Source organism: Zingiber officinale, chromosome 7B (genome assembly GCF_018446385.1).
Source record: "Zingiber officinale cultivar Zhangliang chromosome 7B, Zo_v1.1, whole genome shotgun sequence".
Lineage (NCBI taxonomy): Eukaryota > Viridiplantae > Streptophyta > Magnoliopsida > Zingiberales > Zingiberaceae > Zingiber > Zingiber officinale.
In genome coordinates, this window is record NC_055999.1 from 62,553,211 (window position 1) to 62,569,574 (window position 16,364).

A 16,364-nucleotide genomic window follows, 5' to 3' on the forward strand; every position below is an offset into this window, starting at 1 on the left:
AGACTGCCCAGAGCAGACAGAAGAGTTATGCTGACACACGTCGTAGGCCATTGGAATTCCAAGTAGGAGATTCAGTTTTCCTCAAGATCACTCCTATGAAGGGAGTGATGAGATTTGGCAAGAAGGGCAAATTAAGTCCTCGCTATGTAGGACCTTACCCGATCATAGAGAGGATTGGGAAAGTAGCTTACAGACTGGACTTACCACAAGACATGTCAGCAATACACAATGTATTTCATGTCTCCATGCTAAAGAAGTGTCTCCATGACCCAAGCCAAGTGATTCAGCCTCAGACAGTGCAGATCCAAGAGGATCTTAGTTATGAGAGCAGACCTACACAGATAGTAGACAGAGCAGTCAAGAGATTGAGAAACAAAGAAGTACCACTAGTGAAGGTCGTCTGGCAGAACCAGAAGCACGAGGAAATCACTTGGGAGTGGGAGGACAGTATGAGACAGAAGTATCCAGAGCTATTCTAAGTTCGAGGACGAACTTTTTATAAGGTATGAGGGATTGTAACGACCCAATTTTCCCTATTTTGAGTTCCAAATGTCCATAAAAATAATTGGAAATACCTTTAAAATATTCTAGAAATTTTTAGAAATTTTTAGAGTATTTTTACGTAATTTTTGGAGGTCGTTTAGTATGTTTACAAAAAGAAAGAAATTTTGACAAAAAGAGTTGAAGGCGAGGCTCGAACCCATGACCTCGGGTTGGACCCGACCTAACCGGACACAGCCCACCAACTGGGCTGCGCACGCTTTGTTAACTAAGTATGGGGAGAAATAAATTTAAAGCATAGATAGTAATTAAGTATAACCCGAGTATAAGAAAGGGAATTAGGTTTGGATTTTCCAAAACCCAACACAATTTCTCCCGAAATTGTTTCTCCCCTTCTCCCTCGCGACAGCGCCGTCTCTCTCGGCGGAAACGAAGAAGAAGCTAGGTTTTGGGTCTCCGGTGCCGGCGAAGCTTTCTTCCGGCCAGCCCTCACTCGTGGGTGGTCATCCCGACATAGAAGAGCTCGTGGGCACAAGAAGAAGCCAGAAAATCTGCAAACCCGAGCCCTCCGAAAACCCTAAGAGCCTTCTCCTTCCTCTTCTCGGTTGTAAGTCCAAGGATGCTCGGTAAGTACTACTCACCTGTGGTAGGAGTTGCTCCGAATTTCAGATTTCCGTTTCCTTGCTCACGGGAATTTCAGTGCCGAATTGATGAGGCTAGGGTTTGGTTTCATTCGTTTCTTCAATTGCTGTTTAGTTATTTTGCCATGTGTTCAAAGTTTTGGTTGGACCTTGTAGCTAAGTTTCCAGGCGGCAGAGACAAGCTTTAGGGTTTTGTCCCTTTCTTTCGGTTTTGTTGTGCCGAGTAGGAGTGTATGCTAGGGCTTTCCTTTCTTGCTCTGGTTGCCAAGCCGAACAACCCTACTTATTGGCATGAGAACCTTGAGTTTTGTTATGGACATGCTTCAATTTTGATAACCCGAACAACCCTAATTTCCAGCCTGTGGTTGTATTTTAAGCATGCCTTTAGCTCTTAAATGTTGTATCCATGTATGTCTACCTGCTGCCCATAAATTCCAGTTCTGAATTCTTTGTTGTTTTGGTTAACATGAACATTCATATTATAAGGATTCGGAATTTGCTTGTTTTGCTACCTTATTTAGCATTCCAGTATTTGGTTCCTTGCTAAATCAGTAAGCAGGAACAACCACATGTTCAGCACTACGGTTTGGATTTTTGGTTGTTATTTCTGAGCAGGTTCAGCTTAGTTAAGTGTACAGACCAGATTTTCTTATTAATCTAATAAGCATGCATAACCTGTTTTAGCAAATCCCGTTGGAGATGATCATGCTCTGTTTCGGGTAGACTGCAATGGGTTCTTGTGTATTGTTTAGAGTCTTTTTCATGACCAATACATTGCTATTATGTTGAGCTCAGATTGATATGAGTTGACTGTGGAATTTCCGAACAGATTAGAAGGAATAGGTTTAGGTGTAGTAGCAGAAGTTTTCATTGTTTCGGCAGAATCTCCCCTGTACCGGTGACTAAATCTATGACTAAATCTATATTATTTGTGGAGTGCTGTAGTCATTACTATTGCTAGAGTAGTTTCTTTGTTTTTATTGTGATTTTTATTACTGTGTGGTTGTGGGAAATATGTTCCAGCCGTCTGTGGCTGCGTATACTATGTTTGTATTATAGATTTAGTCACCGGTACAGGGGAGATTCTGCCGAAATTTTTCGGTAGGGTTTCCATGTGATATTTAATCATACCGGTTAAGTAGAGTTAGTAGTTAAGTAACGGTCATCTTTAGAGAGTAGTAGTAGTAAGAAGGGTGGTCGTTACACAATTACACATGTAATCTCTATATATTGTCAAATATCAAAACTCAAACATCACAACTCAAGCTTAGTCAACCTGGTTAACCTTAACCCAGGGAAAATTACATTAACATAAGGTTCCCTTACCCAACATCCAGTCAATCTTGACTTGTTGGGACTCCGTCACCAAGTGTTCGGACAATCTTTTAACCCACTTGGACTTTATCTTCTCATGCCAAGTATCTGGTCAAACTTTACCCACTTAGACTTACCATTTCGAGCCAAGTGTCTGGTGCTCCATGACACACTTGGACTTCCACTCATCAGATGTCCAGTCAATCCTTTGACCCACCTAGATTTCCACTCGTGTCAAGTGTCTTATCATCCATGACCCACTTAGACTTCCGAATACCAAATATCTAGTCTGTTGGTCCACGTTAGGCCGGTTAGAGGAGAGTGAATAGCCTCTAATCAGAGTTAAAAAAATCTCTTGCTATTTTAACAAAGCAAGAAAGCAATATTAATTAAGCAATTATAACTTAAAGAAGAACAACATAAAAAAGAAATAAGTAAGAAGGCTACAGTGTTTTTGTAACAACCCAAAATTCCTCATTACAAGTCCTAATAGCACTTAAAAATATTTAGAAATGCTTTGGAAATATTCTAGAGAATTTTAGAAATTTTTAGAGTATTTTTATGCAATTTTTTGGAGTTCGTTTGGTATTTTTACCAAAAGAAACAAGTTGCAAAAAAATAAAGAGGCTAAGCCGAGGTTCGAACCGGAGACCTCTGGTTAAGTAAAGCCTTAAGTTGTCTCGGCTAACCAAGTGCCCAAGCGGGCGTTGCTGATCAAATAGAGGTCGGAATTATATTTAAGTAGTAGTAGTTAATAACATAAAATAATTAAGCATAAAAGAGGTGCGGCCGAGATTCGAATCCGCGACCTCCGACCCGACCCGAACCTTAAGCGAATCCGGCTGACCAAGTGCCCAAGCGGGCCGTGCTGTTTAAAAAAGATAGCGAAATAATTTAAAGGATAGTTAGTTAACAGAATATTGGAGTTATAAAGGGATAAGTTGATGTTGTATTTCCCGTGACCTAGAAACCTTTCTCCTCTCCTTTCTTCTGTGCGCGGCGACGACGATTTCTGGGGGTGGAACCGAAGAACAAAGCTAGGGCTTCGTCTCCGGCGGCCGACCAAGGGTGTTTTCCGTGGGTTCTTCACAAATTGTGACCGGCTCGTCGAGGGGAGCATGCAGACGCAAAGGGATCATTGAACAGCGAGCCTCTTCGAAACCCTAGAAGCCCCTCTTAGCTCGATTGTGAGTCCAAGAAGCAAGGTAAGCGTTACTCACCTGCAGTAGGAGTAGTTTTCGGACTTAGTTTCTTTTTGATTTTATAGCATGTTGTAAAGATGGTTGGTTTTGTGTTGCTGCCGTAAGTCCCAAGGGAAGAAAGGGGAAGAACGGTAGAGGTTAAGTATGTGGAAAGATTCCTTTCAAGCTTTGAAATTGGCATTTGTAGCTTTTGATTTGGATTTTTCTGTGTGACCGTGATAAGCATGCTCGGATCAATGTGGAGTTTAAAGTTTTCGAATTTTGTTGCTCTATTAAGACATCAGCGGTGAACAAGTTTACCATAGGTTCTGATTTTTTTTTAAAAAAAAAGGTTCCAGAAAGCCTAACAAGGTTTAGCAGTTCACCTGTGTGGGAAATTTTATACATACTATTTTAGATTCAGTGTTTCTACCGTAGACTTCTGTTCAACCCGAATAAGACAGCCATGAATATCATATCAGTTTAAGATTTTGTTGTTAATTGCTTCAAGTGCTATAATCCGAACCCTTTACTTAGATTTCAATTCCAGCAAGTTTTAGTTTGATTAACACCACAAAAAGAGGCATGAACAATCCCTTTGGAGCTTACGGTTTTGTTTCGGTTCTTTTGCAATTAATTAGGCATGCACAGCTAAGTATTAAGCATTCCAGATTTGCTTTGCATCAAACATCTAGTTTTCTTGTGTAGCAGTAGGCGTGCACCACAAATGAAGAATTGCAGAATTTTTAATTTGCATTTAGCTCCTAGTTTTGGTACTTTTAGTAGTGCAAAATTCTAGTGCAGTTTTTCTTTAGCAGTGCAGTTTTCTTATTGCTATTAGATAAGTAGTTTTCCATTTGCTATTGATTCGAGCATGATCAGTACGGATTTTATTTGTAGTTCCTCGCTATTAGTTGAGCATGAGTAATTTTCCTTGCTATTGAATAATGAATATGCATGAGTAGATCTATTTCCTAGTTTTGGTTGCTATGAGTTGAGCATGACTAGTTTCCTTTGCCACTAGATATGCACGGGTATACTTTCTAGTTTTCCTTTGCTAATAGATTAACATGAGCAGCTATATTTGTTATTTATTTCAAGCATTCAGATTTAAGTTTTCTTGCCACCTCAATATGCATGAACGGTTTTATTTATAGGAATGCAATTTTATTTAGCATCTCAGCGCAGTTTTATCAAGCATTTCAGTGCAGATTTATGTTAAGTGTAATAGTGCAGATTTTGTTAAGTATCATAGTGCAGATCTTGTTAAGTATTATAGTATTTGGAGTTTAAGAAAAGTATAAGAAAGATAAAGAAAAGAAAGAAAAAGGCCAAGGCCTTAAGTAGATCCCAAAGTCAAGACTTTAGGGATTTTAGCACACAAGGTGCTTGAAGAAAATGCCGAGGCATTATATATTAGAAGTAATAAAAGATAACAAGTATTTTATTTTTTTAAGAGGCTAGTACCCGACTTCCGAGGTTGTCGTTAAACAAATCCAGGTGACCAATTCCGAGGTCTTAGCCCTGGTAAGACCGAGGTCTTTACCCTCATAGGACTGGTGGGTCGCTACCCCAGTTTCTATTAGGGAGCGCGCTTTGGTACTAAGCCTGGGCCCAAGAAGAGATTGATTATTATTTTGAAGTATTAAAGTATAAGTTTTTAAACAAAAGAAATAAGCTTCACATAAGTTTAAAAATTCAGTAAGTTTAGTTTTCTGATATGCTGACATGTTATTTAGATTTGCTTACATGTTTAGTATTTCAGTATGTTATGTTTCTTTTGCTATTAGATGAGCATGAGTAGTATTTCTTTCTGAGCATTCAGTTTTAGATTTCTTCCAGTTACATGCATATTCGAGTTTTTTTGAGTTAAATAGCGCTTACTAAGCAATTTTGCTTATAGATGCATTTTCCTCTTACTACAGATAAAGGAAAGGAAAAGTTATAGCAAAGGAAGGCAACAAGGAGGTGTGGATGGATGTGTGATGCCTGGACTATAGAAGCCTTGGGATTTAGCATAAGAATTTATTAAGATTGCTTTGTATTTAGACTTTGAAATTGTTATGCATATTAGACCTATTATCTGAGTTGTATAATGGTTGCATGCATGTTCAGATTAATACATTTATTTCAGCATTATTAGATTGATGTATAGTTTTAGTTGTGTTCATATGCTGGAGTAGAATGTAGAGATAAGTTGTTTATGTTTTCCGATGCTATCAGTTGCATGTTTAGAGAGTTTATGTATTGATAATTACATGTGTGGAACATTAGTTAAGTAAAGTTAGTAATCCAGTAGCGCTCCACCCTCGCAGACTAGTAGTGAGGAGGGTGGGGTGTTACAGTTTTACTTAGTTACAACCTAGGTGGTTATTAATTCAAGGCGGTTAAAAACTCAATAAAAATCTCCTTCATTGAAGGTAGAGAAGCTTCATACACTCTTTGAAAGCTCAAAAATAAACTAGGAAATGAATACAGAAGTTGTTATTGTTGGTGCAAGTTGCACCAGAATCAAACCTGAGTTTTGATGTTGTCAAAGTTTCAAGTTAAGTCTTGTTATGATCTAACAAGTTGACTGAGTGTGCAGGATGTTTACTCAACCAGAAAAGTCCTAGCTGGAGGCTAGGCGGAGAAATCTTAGCAGATCGTGGAACCTAGGTGCAAGTCCAAGCAGGTCAAAGGGACCCGACGCTTGGCGGTGTAATCGAGAGGTCTGGAGGACCGAAGATCAAAAGGAAAAGTCCTGGGGAGCCGATCAAGGCTGAGTGAAAAGTCCAAACTAGATCGGAGGATCTAAGTTTGGCAGGTAGGTTGAGGTAAACAACTAGAGGAGCGACAGGGAGGTCGGGTTCCCGAAGGGAACAACCTTAGGTCGCTGATCCAACTGAAGAAACCGGGAAGGTTTCAAAGTTGAGATCAAGACAGTTCTACTGTCTTACATTTTATTCCTGCTTTATATTATTACTCTAACATCTATTTTGCAGGAAAGTTTTTTTCGTAACACTGTGCTACAGGTTCGGCTGGATCGGTCGACTGAACCAGTGGTTCGGTCGATCGAACAAAGCAAACTTAAAGCAGTAATTCAGTTTAGAACAGATCAGACCAGAGTCCGGTCAAAGCATGATCGATTGACCGAAAAGTAAGATCGGTCGACCGAACCAGGGTGACTCAGTAAAGGACAGATCATCAACAGCGATCAGCAGGAAAGGAAAAAAAGGCTGATCAGTCGACTGAACAAGAGGACCGGTCGATCGATCCAATCAGCATTAAACAACATTAAAAGAAGATCTCTGGCAGATTTCGACGAACAAGGAAAAGGCTTGTTTGGTCGACCGAAAATATGGTTCGATCGACCGAACCATTAAAGACCAGTATATGTAAAAGATCGAGCCAGCTTTGAACTTCAGCCAGGAAGGAAGGGAGCGGGTTCGGTTGACCGAACAGTGGGATCGATCGACCGAACCTCCAGTACACCTATAAAAACAGGCTCGAAGACAGAGGCTAGACAGAACTTTTGATTTTCTCCAAGTCTTCTCTCTGCGTATGGATTGTGCTACAAGCCCTCATCGACTCTGCAAATCTACTCCTTCCGGAAGTACCGACCAAGCTTCAACCTACACACATAATTGTCGATATATTTTCATATTGCACTTAATTTCAATAAGATAGTAGGATTGTTACTATCTTATTCTATTGTACTTGTACGATCTACTTCTCTCCGAGGATTTCGGAGAGAAGGGTTATAGTGATTTGCCCATCGGTGCGGTCAAGGACCGTGGGCCTTCGAGTAGGAGTTGAGCTAGGCTCCGAATGAAGTAAAAGAACGTGTCTCTTCGTTTAATTTCTGCTGCTTAATTTGTTTTTAAAAAGGATAAAAAAAAGTTTGAAAAAGCGATATTCACCCCCCCCCCTCTATCGCAAGTTTTCGATCTATCAATTGGTATCAGAGTCGATTATCTCTGAAATTTCTTAACCGATTTTCAAAGCAATTTTTAAAACTTTTTCTTTTCTTTTAGAAATATTTTTTTTATTTTCTTCTCAAGCACTACTAATCCCAAGACGAAAGTCTTGGAAATATTTTTCTCTTAATTTTTTTTTTTGCAAGGATGTTGAACTCTTATCAAGAAGGTTACAGCACCGTAAGGCCTCCACTGTTCAAAGGAGAGAACTTTAGTTGTTGAAAAAATAGAATGGAGTACTACTTGAAGTCTGACATCGAGCTCTGGTTTACAATCCTAAAAGGTTACACTCTACTGATGAAAGATGGAACAACTTTAGAACCAGAAGAATGGACTCCTCAAATGATCAAGAAGGCTCAACTGAATTACAAGGCGATCAACACCATTCAGTGCAGGCTCATAATGGAGGAGTTGAACCGAGTCGGTCCCTACGACAACGCCAAAGAATTGTGGGACTCACTAGTCAAACTACACGAAAGAACCGACAACTCAAAGGTAAACAAAAGGGATTTACTTTTAGACAATTTATTTAATATAAAAATATTTCCTAGAGAGACGGCCTCGCAACTACACGCTCGACTGAAGGACATACTTAACGGCCTCCACCTGATCGGACACAACCTGGAAAACCACGACATGATAAGGTACGCTCTGAACGCTTTTCCGAGGAATGCTTTGTGGGCATCAATTGTAGATGTATACAAAGTTTCCAAAGATCTTTCAATTCTTAAGTTAGACGAGTTATTTTATGAATTGGAATTACATGAACAGTCTAACACAAGCCATGTCAAGAAAGGTGCAGCGTTGTATGCAGGTTCAAGCAAGGAAACAAAATCAAAAACGAAGATCGAGTCAGAAAACGAATCAGACTCTAACTCAACGAACGAAGAAGAATTAGTCAACATGGTCTGAAGGTTGTTGACTAAGAAGAAGTTTAGAAGAAGCACCAAGAAGACCCCACCGAACCAGATCCAAAAAAAAATCAGAAATGATCTGTTACGGATGCAACAAGAAGGGGCATTTCAAAAATAAATACCCAAATCGGAAAGAAGAAAGACCCAAATCAATAAGACGAAAGAAGGCTCTTCAAGCGACATGGGACGAAACTTCTTCCAACGAATCCGACAAGGAGCAAATGAAGCACTCGAGCCATCTTGCATTTATGGCAAGAAACGAAGATTCTGGGTCTGAGTCTGACGAAGAGTACGAATCCGAGATCGACATCGAGTCTGACAAAAGCAACGGATCAGAAGATCCAAATATGGTAACAATTTATTCCAAGTCTAATTTACTTAAAGTAGTTAAATGTTTGTTTAAAAAATTATCGAAATCTAAAAAACAAAATAACTTGTTACTTAAGGAAATAGACCACCTTACGCAACAAGTTAACTTGAGTGACTCGACTAACCAAGTTCAAATCGAAACTTCAACTCAAGTTGAAAAGCTTGAGGAAGAAAATTCTGATTTGAAAGGTCAAGTCGAGCGACTCAAGAAAACGTTGGAAAGGTTCGAAATGGGATCCAAGTGTCTAAATATGGTACTTAGATCGCAACGAGCCGTGTACAACAAATTAGGACTTGGTTACAAACCTAAACAAACAAACAAATCATACTTATCCTTAATCAGTCAAAATACTAGAAGGTAAGTCCAAGCATGGGTTCAAACAAAACTTTTAACCAAACAAATTGAATCAAATCTATACTTGGTCCCTAAGAGTCAAACCCCATTACTTAGATAGACCTTATCTAAGCTGTGACTCGGGTGGAGCAAGTAGAAAAACAATACAACCAACTTGATTAACCAAACTCAATACTTAGGATTAGGTTTATTTTCTACTTAGAACGGTTAGATGAAAAAGGTTTACCAAACCCTACAACGTGGCATCGGAATGGATTGGGATGATAGTACGTTAAGGAAACTTTGTCGAAGGCATGTCTAGGCTGAATATGGAATTCTACCTGATGAACTAGACTTAGTGGATCTGACCGAAGCTACCCCAGTCAAACATGGGCTAGTTAGACCAAGATTTAGTATTAAGTTTTTTGGGCGGGAACAGTTTGAAAAGTCTTCAGCAAGTGGTCCACCGTTGATACATAAGAAGGTCATATGCCTCGCCACTGAACTGAAAGCTTATCCTTATGAAGCCTGCTTGATTAACCCAAAGCTAAGTTTGAATCTAACATGGGTTCAATAATCTTTTTCAAACCTAATTAATTATCGAACCTAATTCAAACCTAATTAAATTCAAACTTAATTATCAAACCTAATTGAAACCTAATTAAATTCAAAATTAATTATCAAACCTAATTAAATTCAAACTTAATCATCAAACCTAATTAATTATCAAACTTAATTAAAACTTATTTTAAAAACTTAATTAAAAACTTTTTTAAATTTAATTAAAACTTATTTTAAAACTTAATTTAAAACATAATTTAAAACTTTTTTAAACTTAAATAAAACTTATTTTAAAACATAATTAAAAACTTTTTTAAAATTAATTAAAAAATTTTTAAACTTAATTAAAACTTAATTAATTTTTTTTTAAAACTTAATTAAAACCTATTTTAAAATTTAATTAAAAACTTATTAAAATTATTTAAAAACTTAATTAAAACTTTTTAAAAAATTATCAAAAACTTTTTAAAAATTATTTTAAAACTTAATTAAAAACTTTTAAAAATTATTAAAAAATTTAAAAAAATTATTTTAAAACTTAATTAAAAACTTTTAAAAATTATTTTAAAACTTAATTAAAAACTTTTTAAAAATTATTTTAAAACTTAATTAAAAACTTTTTAAAAATTATTTAAAAAATTTTAAAAATTATTTTAAATCTTAATTAAAAACTTTTTAAAAATTATTAAAAACTTTTTAAAAATTATTTTAAAACTTAATTAAAAACTTTTAAAAATTATTTTAAAACTTAATTAAAAACTTTTTAAAAATTATTTTAAAACTTAATTAAAAACTTTTTAAAAAATTATTTTAAATCTTAATTAATTTTTTTTAACTTAATTGAAATTATTAAAAACTTTTCATCTTTATTAAAACTTATTTTTAAAATTAATTAAAAACTTCTTCAACTTAATTAAAATTATTTTAAAACTTAATTAAAATTATTTTAAAATTAATTAAAAAAATTTTCAACTAAATTAAACTTATTTTAAAATTAATTAAAAACTTTTTCAACTTAATTAAAATTATTTTAAAAATTAATTAAAAAACTTTCAACTTAATTTAAACTTATTTTAAAACTTAATTAAATTTTTTTTTAAACTTCATTAAAACTTATTTTAAAACTTAATTAATTTTTTTTAAAACTTTATTAAAACTTATTTTAAATCTTAATTAATTTTTTTTTAAAACTTTAATAAAACTTATTTTAAAACTTAATTAAAATTTTTTAAAAAAAAATTGAATTGAAAATTATTTTAAAACTTAATTAAAAACTTTTAAAAAAATATTTTAAAACTTAATTAAAAACCTTTTAAAACTTAATTAAAAACTTTTTAAAAATTATTTTAAAACTTAATTAAAAACTTTTAAAAATTATTTTTAAACTTCATTAAAAAACCTTTTAAAAATTATTTTAAAACTTTATTGAAAACTTTTTTTAAAAAAAAAATATTTGTAAAAACTTAATGACTTAATTAAAAACGGTTAGAACTTAATTATTTTTAAACATAATATATATATATATATATATATATATATATATATATATATATATATATATATATATAAATTTGTTTCGTCGACCGAACAAAATTATCGGTCGACCGAACCAATGTTGAAGAGGTCAATGATACTTAAATTTTTATAAATTAATCGGTCGACCGAACCGATTAATCGGTCTACCGAACCGATTAATCGGTCGACCGAACCGATTAATCGGTCGACCGAAAGTAATTAATTCTCATCCGTTCAACTGCTCTCCACCTACCCTGTATCTGTGCCAAAGTTAATTTATCGGTCGACCGACCCGATTTATCAGTCGACCGACCCGATTTATCGGTCGACCGAACGTTTGCTTACTGGTCAAAAGGATGAGGAATTTAAGGGATCGGTCGACCGAACCCCTTATCGGTCGACCAATCGACCTCTATAAAAACAGGTTTCGGCAAGCCGAAAGCCTCATCCCTCAAATCTCTTTTCTTTGCTTTCTTCCTTCAATAAGAAGTTCTTCTTGCCGGTTTCAGTTTGTCTAGCAGCCCGACAATACCTCGGTAACCATTTCTTTGTTCTAAATATTTTAAAATACTTATGCACAATTATTTATTGCTATTTTTTTTATAGTGAAAAAAGTAGAGCTATTGCGCAACGAGAGGCTAGCTCTCTTAATCCCAGTCAGGACCCTAGGTTTTCTACTAAAGAGTTAAGACAATCTTTTCCTAATAAAAAATTTAAGATGATAGGTACTCGTTGTCTAGATCTCCAATTCTACCAAACCTTTTGTCCTGAAGCCGTAGAGATCAATCAACACTATCAACTTGATAGCATTATCTTTTGTAGACATGCATACAATCCTATTCTTTGTTCAGAATTTTACCACAACTTGTGCGAGTTTGATCCTCATCACTGTAGGACTAGGGTCGCCACTAGAGAGATGCTCTTTGATTTGGATATGTTTCTTAGGTTTTTACGGATATGACCCTCAGTTAATCGTATCTTTTTCAGTGCTTCTATTCTAGATCCATTACCTGCTCCATTTGCACATCTTACTCTTGATATTATGTATGCTGACTTCTTTGAGGGACCACGTCCTAAAAATATGTCTACTGTACCACTTAGTCCGAGAGACAATGTTTTTTATAAGATGGTTGTCTCTTGCATTCATCCCCTATCATCTAGAGATCAGGGTGTTTTACGACCAGTCCATCTTTTTCTGATGTATGCCTTATGACATAGACTAGAGTTTGACTTAGGCTACTGGGTGTTCCGGTCCATTATCTATTATTTGGGGTATAGCACCTCGAATAAAGTTCATATGATCCAGTGTCATATTCTTACTGCATATGTTGCTTCTCTGGGTGTGGGTGTTCATCGGGGTGAGTTGATTGAGTTATCAGATTTTGATCTTGTCAGGGTTAGATAGTTGTCCTTGGCTGGGATTAAGACTAGCGACGAAAGTCTTGTGTATAAATGGACTCATCCACACTACATTCCACTGGTTGTCGAAGATCCTATTGCTGAAGATGATCCGGTCCCAGTTACTGCACCTCCTCCAGTATTATTGATCCAGGATTTGCCATGACACCCTACTTTGATTTTCCTCAGAGCAGTTCATATGCTCCTCCTCCTCCAACTAGTGACTTCTTTATCCGTCTGCGAGATGATATTTTTAGTCGATTTAACTCCTTGGAAACAAAAATGGATGATCAATACAACTCTCTTCAGGGGCAAATTGCATATTTTCGTCAAGAGATGATGGATCATATTGATGCTTTAGAGAAGGAGCAGCAGAGGATGTTTGACTATTATCGAGATGATGAGGATGAGGATGAGTGATTTTAGGATTTGTTGCTTATGACTTATTGTATCTATTGACTTGGATTATGACTAAGTTTAATCTTAAGTAATTTCTAGTTAGTAATGTCTTTTGGTAAATTTTATAGAATAGTTTTTCTTTCATTTTGAAAATTATTACTTAGTTTATTTTTTCAATATTATTTTTATAAAAATCCCTCTTTCAAAATTTTGGTTTTCAAAAACTCTTTCAAATTATTTTAATTTTCTGGAGTAGCCTAGGTCTTACTGTAGAATTGCATGATCCTATAGTCCTAGGAGCCAGCATCTCACAAGCACAGTAGGATGCCTTGTTTAATAACTTAGAATGGGTGAGATGCTTAGGTTTTAGCCCTAGATTTCAGATGCTTATGTCAGTACATCGCTATAAATCTAGGCTTTAAATAACATACATGATTCAATTTGGGTTAACTAGCTAGTAATAACCTAGTTAGTACTAAATACACAAATTGACCAACCAGAGTCATCAGCTACTATCTTGTAGTAGTTAGCCTTGAACAAAGGTTGGACATTTCATCATAAGGATAAATTTTTCTTAGTTTTCCTACCCATGCTTGGACTTTTAGGAATTTGTCAATTTTAGGGAGAGTTTCAAAACGAGATTTTTAAGTTTATATCATTGTCAATTTTTTTTTACTTAGTGACCAAATCATTCTCAAAATAAATTTTCAAAATGTTTTTCAAAAATTTATTCTTTTCCAAATTTTAACTATTTTTTTTTCAAATAGCTCTTTCCATTACTACAACTTTTTTCATAAATTTTTAACTTATTAAATCTTTCAAAAATTTTAAAAATTATTATTGACTTAGTAAAATTTTTAATTTTTATCCTTTTCAAAATTATTTTTTACTTAGCAAATTTTTTTTTCAAAATTTAATTCAAATTTTTTAGTTTAACTTCCTTAGTAAATTTTTCAAAATTATTTTGCTTAGTAAAGTTTTTCAAAATTTTATTCAAATTTAGTAATATGTTTAAATTTTTACTTAGTAAAATTTTTCAACAATTTTATTCAAAATTTACTTTACTTAGTAAAATTTTCCAAAATTTCATCATTTTTACTTAGCAAAACTTTAAGGTTAAAATTTTACTTGGTTATTGAGTCTACTCCTATTTTTGATGTGTGTCAAAGGGAGAGAGATAGTGAATTCAGGGGGAGTTGTTTAACTCAGGAGGAGAAAAGTTAAATTGTTTGTTTATTTACTTGTTGCATATGTTTAAACTTAACTTTGAACCTTGGTTGCCAAACATCAAAAAGAGGGAGATTGTTGGTGCAAGTTGCACCAGAATCAAACCTGAGTTTTGATGTTGTCAAAGGTTCAAGTTAAGTCTTGTTATGATCTAACAAGTTGATTGAGTGTGCAGAATGTTTACTCAACCAAAAAAGTCCTAGCTGGAGGCTAGGCGGAGAAATCTTAGCAGATCGTGGAACCCAGGTGCAAGTCCAAGCAGGTCAAAGGGACCCGACGCTTAGCGGTGTGATCGAGAGGTCTGGAGGACCGAAGATCAAAAGGAAAAGTTCTGGAGAGCCGATTAAGGCTGAGTGAAAAGTCCAAACTAGATCAGAGGATCTAAGTTTGTAGGTAGGTTGAGGTAAACAACTGGAGGAGCGATAGGGAGGTCGGGTTCCCAAAGGGAACAACCTTAGGTCGCTGATCCAACTGAAGAAACCGGAAAGGTTTCAAAGTTGAGATCAAGACAGTTTTACTGTCTTACATTTTATTCCTGCTTTATATTATTGCTCTAACATCTGTTTTGCAGGAAAGTTTTTTTTAGTAACACTGTGCTGCAGGTTCGACTGGATCGGTCGACTGAACCAGTGGTTCAGTCAACCGAATAAAGCAAACTCAAAGCAGTAATTCAGTTCAGAACAGATTAGACCAGAGTCCGGTCAATGCATGATTGATCGACCGAAAAGTAAGATCGGTCGACCGAACCAGGGTGACTCAGCAAAGGACAGATCATTAACAGCGATCAGCAGGAAAGGAAAAAAAGGCTTATTGATCGACCGAACCAGAGGACCGGTCGACCGATCCAATCAGCATTAAACAGCATTAAAAGAAGATCTCTGGCAGATTTCGACGAACAAGGAAAAGGCTTGTTCGGTTGACCGAAAAGATGGTTCGGTCGACCGAACCATTAAAGACCAGTATATGCAAAAGATCGAGCCAGCTTCGAACTTCAGCCAGGAAGGAAGGGAGCGGGTTCGGTCGACCGAACAGTGGGATTGGTCGACCGAACTCCAGTACACCTATAAAAACAGGCTCGAAGACAGAGGCTAGACAGAACTTCTGATTATCTCCAAGTCTTCTCTCTGCGTACGGATTGTGCTACAAGTCCTCATCGACTCTGCAAATCTACTCCGTCCGGAAGTACCGACCGAGCTTCAACCTACACACATAATTATCGATATATTTTCATATTGCACTTAATTTCAATAAGATAGTAGGATTGTTACTATCTTATTCTATTGTACTTGTACGATCTGCTTCTCTCCGAGGATTTCGGAAAGAAGGGTTATAGTGATTTGCCCATCGGTGCGGTCAAGGACTGCGGGCCTTCGAGTAGGAGTCGAGCTAGGCTCCGAACGAAGTAAAAGAACGTGTCTCTTCGTTTAATTTCCGCTGCTTAACTTTGTTTTTAAAAAGGATAAAAAAAAGTTTGAAAAAGTGATATTCCCCCCCTCCCCCCCCCCCCCCTCTATCGCAAGTTTCCGATCTATCAGTTATTGATTTCCTAACTCCAAGGATATTTTTATAGCTCCTGGAAAATTCTATCCATACCTTGAAGGTGCCTTCAAGTGGGTATAAGGTGCCTTCAATAAGCTAAATTTCATCCACCGAAAATAAAGTTTTATCTTTGTCTAACAGTTATTGAAGGCACCTCCAATAGGCTGGAAGGCGCCTTCAACACTGTTCTTGTGAGGTGCCTTCCAAGCCATTGCAGATCCAGCCTTTTAACTGATCTTTGTTCGCTTAGGTGATGCTTCGGTTAATCAAAGTTGAGCTCACCTGAACCTAATTCTGACCTTCTCCTTAAGTATGCTTCCTCCTCGGTTTCTCATCTCTCGAACGTCGTGCACGTCCTTCTTGTCCACCAGTGTACTCTTCCGCAACTCCTTCCTCCCTTGGATGCACCGAGCCCATCGGCTCCTTTCCCATGCCATCCTTCTCGTCGGCTGCTTTTTCTGTTCGATTTCTTGTGCTCCTAAGTTCCTGCACACTTAGACACAAGACATCAA